Raw genomic sequence first — 5,513 nt, 5'->3', positions numbered from 1 at the left:
GTTAAGATCATATATGCTCTAAGAGTTCAGTTAGCTGAGGGACGGCAGTTAAGATCATATATGCTCTACGAGTTCAGTTCTAAGCACACATGTTGAGCTATACACAAACACCAGTAACTGGAGCTCAAGGGGATCCAATGCCCTCTTCTGGGCTTTGAAAGCAACTGAATTCATGTGTACACACAGGCACACATATGTAACAACAATTTTTTATTAAAAAAAGAGACCTTGAATTTGACAATGAGAAAGGAGGGATCTATGGGAGGGTGGGAGGGTTTAGAAGGAGAAGAGAAAGGAAGAAATGATGTAATTATATTATTTCAGAATAAAAATATAATAAGAGTAATAGTAATAATAATAAAATGTCTAACATTTGAGAATCCTTGCTGCTCTTTCAGAAGACCTGAGTTGGGTTCTCAGCACACAAGTCAGGAGGCCTTTAACTACCTGTAACTTCAGCTCCAGGAGGACTCACTCCCCTCCCATGCCTTCAAGGACAGCTGCACTCATGTGCACGTACACACATGCAAGTGAATAAATAATAAAATAACAATAATAAACCTAATAGATAATAAACAAAAAGAAAACAATGCAAGGCTTGTGTGACACGCAGGGTTAGAAAGAAACCACTTAAAAATCAGCTGCACAGTAAGAAAACTACTCCATTGCTAGCGGCCAGGGAGACCACGCGGACATTCCGCTCAGAAAGCCTGGAAGGATGTCAGAGACACACGGAAGTAACAGAAATGTCAGTGCCACCGGTCCAGTGCCATGAAAAGGCAGAGGCAAGGGGAGTTCCGAGGCACTGGGCTATGGAGGTAAGCATAGACCTGTCCCCAAGCTGCTCCCCGTGGGGAGCTGAGAGGCTGGGAGGAGGACCCAGGTGCAGACACTTGTGTGTGGTTTTCTCAAAGGCAGTTGAAAAGGCTCCTGGCTCCTGCTTGGCAGCCATGGGCTGCAGGGCTTTTCTGCTGAAGGCTGAAGTTCAACCCTTCCATCCCTGATCCTAGTTAGGCAGACTGGTGAGATAAGAGAGTTTCCCACGTTAGAGCACACACCAGCTGAGGAGGAAGAACATATTCTGGAAGCCTGCTCCAGCAGAGAGCATGTGCACCAACTCCGGCTGCGTCTCACTGCCGTGCACACTTGTTCTGCTCCTTGAAATTCACAGAAGCAGCCGTCCATGACAGGTAGACTCCGAGAAGTCACGTGACGCCCAGTTTTGGCAGTTGCTCTTACAGACTTGGATTCTTAATGTAGGCTAGTTTGACTTAAAGCTTGATGCCCTTAAACCACCACACTACACCATGTGCATATCTCATCTACACCTGCATTTTTCTTTATATTTATTTATTTATTCTACATGCAGGTGCATGCATGCCTGCGGGTGTGTGTGTGTGTGTGTGGACACACATGCATGCTTGTGGAAGTCAGAGGACATCTTGAGGGAACTGGGATTTTTGTTTTTGTTTTTTAATTTTTTTCTTTCACTATCTTAGTTCTAGGAATCACACTTGGGGTCGTAGGACCTGGTGGCAAGAGCCTTTACAGCCTAAGCCATCACATCATCTCTGTATCTGCATTTGGAGAGCTTGGCCCTCTAACCCAACAGAATAGCTGAGCAAACTCTCTTTGTTTCCTGATTCACCCAACCTTTTGCATTTTTTGTTTATTTTTGAGACAGTGCCTTTCTACATAGCCCAGGCTATCCCCTCATTACCTTCAGAACTGGGACACAGGCGGTGACTGCCACATCTAGCCCCCAGCGCCTTTTATCTGTGTGTGTCTCCAACACCCAGGTGCCTGCTTCTTCCCTGACATCCCTCTAATTTCTGCTGAGCAGGGCATGTGATTGTTCCCAGTTCTCTGTCCTCAGAGCCGTCAGGTGGTCCCTTCTCACTTGCTCATGTTCTTCACAGAGAGGCCATCAAGAAGAGTTTTCTGTGAGATAGTCTAGAGGAAAACCTCCCCGAACTGTGGCATTCACATGTTAAAAAAATGAGACGGGATCTTCCTAGGACGCCCCCAGAGGAGTATGTCTGCTTCCTCCGGGCAGTCCTCTTGTGATCTGTTGAGTGGTATCATGAGAGCCCAGATTAGCTCTTGTCTGTGTTTCCTATAGATAAGAAACCTCGACTATGTTACATGCCTGGTCTCCATCTAAGAATGTTTTTACATTTCCTTTTCAAAGTATCTGCTGATAGCCCAGTATTGGCGTGGTGGCATAAACCTGTGACCCTAGCATTTACAGCCAGGAGGATGACAAAGAAGATGGAGAATTTAAAGTCATATTTGGCTGTGTAGCCATTTCCAGGCCAGTCTGGACTATGCAAGACCCTGTCTCAAAAAATCAAACAAGGGGCTGGAGAGATGGCTCAGCAGTTAAGAGCACTTGTTCTTCCAGAGGACCTGGATTAGAGTCCCAGCACCACATGACAATTCACAACCATATATAAACCCAGTTCCAGGGGCTCCAACATCCTCATCTAGCTTCCTCAGGCACCAGACACATACATGGGGCTCAGACATGCATGTGGGAAAATACTAATACACATAAAATAAATAACAATAACAGAGATACAGATACCCAATGCTGCTTTCAACACAAGATACTTATATGCAACCAAGGAAGAAAGGAAACATGCAGGAGGCCTCAGGATAGATACAATGTTAAAAGAAAAAAAATAGAAGTAGCCACTCAGTCAAGCTAGCAGCAGGGAGGTGCACTCCACCTTAGAGGCAAGTGGGCACTCGATCAGTTCACATGCCAGCCAGACCGGCTGCCAAACAGCACTGACTAGGCGCGTCAATGCTGCTCAGAGGCCGAATCAAATGTGACTAACCACTTCCTTATTCTCTGTTGTAGGCACTGACCTGCTCATTTGGGAAAACCAATTACGTCTTCCTACAGCTGGCACACGAATTTGAGATGGGTCAGAACAGTCGCTAAGTTACTCACCTAGCTGGAGAGTTTCAGAACAGCTGAGGACATTTGAATACCTTTCTTTCCAACTCATAATTCAAGCATCTGACTCAGAACACACAAGGCCTGGGTGGCCGTGGGGGATGTGTGTGTATGTGGCTACTCTCCTCCCTCACTGCTGTCCCAAGTCGACCTGCTATGTAGAGCATTGTGAAAATGTGAACTGCTCTCTTTACCCAAAAGTTGGTTTTAACAGGTGTTTGAGAGAGATGTTCATGTAAGGAAATGGTCTTGAGCACCCCCCCCCCCCATAGCTGTGCCTTCTCTGGGCAGGCAACATACAAACATCTACAAGTTCCATGAATTCTGGTAGCTTGAGAGCAGTTCCACTGAGGAAGGAAGTCTACACATTGAAAAAAAAAAAAAAAAAAAAAAAAAAAAAAAAAAGCACTCAAGCCAGGGACACAGCTTTTAATAACATTCCAACCAATTGTCCCTGGAGGCCAGCGAGGAGGCCAACAACAGCCTTTGGGATGTGTCACAACCGTAGACACTCCTGCTCAAATGCCACAGGGAATCCTTGAGGAGAGCGACCCGAATTCTTACTTGCTCACAAAACTCTGAGAGGTAGTATCAATTTCATCGAACGACAGATGTAAGTGGCTGGAGGGCTAATGCTCTGAGCATGGGCTTTGAAGCACCAAACCGGGCCCTGCTGCTATCCACGCCTCCACAAGGCACCTCTGCTCACAGCAGAACCTTTTCCGAAGCCTCCTGAGCAGTGACAACAGGCAGCCTTCCTGATTTAAAGAACAGTTTTTACTGCTTTCTGAAACATTGAAAACCAGTGAGCCACAAAGCCCAAGACAGTAACCATAAAATATCGAACAACGTTACTATTGTACAAGGAGGCAATTCCTCAAAGTTCAGCCACTTCTTTAGACCAACAGTGGGAAGGCACAGAAAGTCACAACACGCCCAGACCAAGCTCCACTTTGGTCACAAGGTGAATGAGCCCTATGTCTGCCAAAAAATAATAAATAAATTAATTAATTAATAATAATAATAAAAAAGGTCTGCCCCACTAAATTAAGAAGCTCACTGAACAGAAGCAGCTGTCTGGTAAGTGGTGAGGTAAATACACTTTACATTTTCCATTTCATGTTTCTAGAATAAAGCAGGTTTATAAATAGCCTGGCGTTTTGTAATTTGGCAATTGCCTTCTCACATCATTCTTAGTAAATGCTCATAAGCCTTTGATTGGCACACAAAGTTCTAAATACCCATTTCAAAAGGTAAGGTGTATTGAGCAGAGGAACGCACACCGTTAATCCCAGCACTCTGGAGGCAGAAGCAGGTGGATCTCTGTGAGTTTGAGGCTAGTATGGTCTACATAAAGTTTTAGGTCAGTCAGAACTACACAGTGAGACCGGCTCAAAAACAAAACTGAAGTGTGGATACAGCCGTACACAAACACACACATATATATATGTTAAGTACACATTAAAATTTTAAAGGTAATTTTATATGTGTTTAATATTGATACACACTCTTGCACACAAGGCTAAACTGCCACTGAGCTAAGTAAGCCCCAGCTCTGTTTCATTTTAAACGGAAGGACAGCTATAGACAAATCTAACAGCAGCCTGGGGGCTGAGGGGCTATGGTCCTGGCCAGAAGCAGAGATCTCGGGAGTCCTACAGCACTGCTCTCTAACCTTCCACTGGCTAACCCAGCAGCTGGGATCCAGGAAAATGGCAGAGGCCCTTCCTCCTCGTCCTGGGCGACATGAACTGGTTTAGAACGTGCTACTTACACTGAACGCCCCTGGTCTTCCGCTCCCGAGTCTGGGCAGTGCTGGGCACCGTGTTCTTCTGGGATTGCTTCCTCTAGTTCTTTAGCAGAGACTTGCCTCGTGCACAGACCCCATCCTGATCCCCTGTCCCATATGCACAGGTCAGCCTGGGTTTGAGCGGCTAAGGGCGCTGGGTGCTTGCTCTTAGGCCCAGGAAACTGGAAATGTGCTTTTCTTCTCAGGGAAGTGATAAGCGTCGGCTCAACTTCTGCAATTCTGTTTGCACGGGGACAGCAGGTCCAACTCCTTTCACCCCAGAGAGTTCTGAGAAGCACTCCCCTCTTTCGCCAGCAGGCTGTTAATACCGCCTCCTCTGCACCCCCTGCACACTGCACCCCTGCACTTCCTCTGCGCGCGCTCTCACAGCCAGCCTCCTGGGACAACTGAACAGTTCCTTTTTTTTGTTCCTCCTCCATTTTTGCTTCACATTTTAAGGACATCTGAGCTGATATCCCTAAGTTTAATATTGCCAAGGCCTCCGGACCCCTGGCTCTACGTGCTCTCTTGGGCAGTCCTTGTGGAGCCTCTTTCTAGTAGGCGCATCTTGCAGCTGCTTAGCAATGTCTAATTGTTTCAGGCTGAAGTAGAATTTTTAAAAGGAAAGGAGACAGAGAGAAAGAGAGACAGAGACATCCTGAGCTTCCAGTGACTCTTCAAGCACATGTCACTCTGAGAAGCTGTGAGGAACTCAAACTTCTTTAAAGAGGACCGGAAAAAGTGAAAGCATTTAGAAAC

General features: G+C 46.1%; 1 protein-coding gene across 3 annotated transcripts in view; it reads right to left on the bottom strand.

Moving 5' to 3' along the window:
- The window catches only part of Lrmp (lymphoid restricted membrane protein), a 59,876-nt gene extending 54,800 nt beyond the window's left edge, over positions 1 to 5,076 (bottom strand). For all 3 annotated transcript variants that reach the window (XM_031383867.1, XM_031383864.1, XM_031383865.1), the window contains exon 1: positions 4,740 to 5,076. The gene's annotated coding sequence lies outside the window, so the exon portion shown is untranslated. The remainder of the gene's footprint in view (positions 1 to 4,739) is intronic.
- Positions 5,077 to 5,513: the final 437 nt, after the last annotated feature.

Source organism: Mastomys coucha, unplaced genomic scaffold (assembly GCF_008632895.1).
Source record: "Mastomys coucha isolate ucsf_1 unplaced genomic scaffold, UCSF_Mcou_1 pScaffold20, whole genome shotgun sequence".
In the NCBI taxonomy this organism is placed as follows: Eukaryota; Metazoa; Chordata; class Mammalia; order Rodentia; family Muridae; genus Mastomys; species Mastomys coucha.
This window is presented reverse-complemented; position numbering and strand designations above follow the sequence as displayed.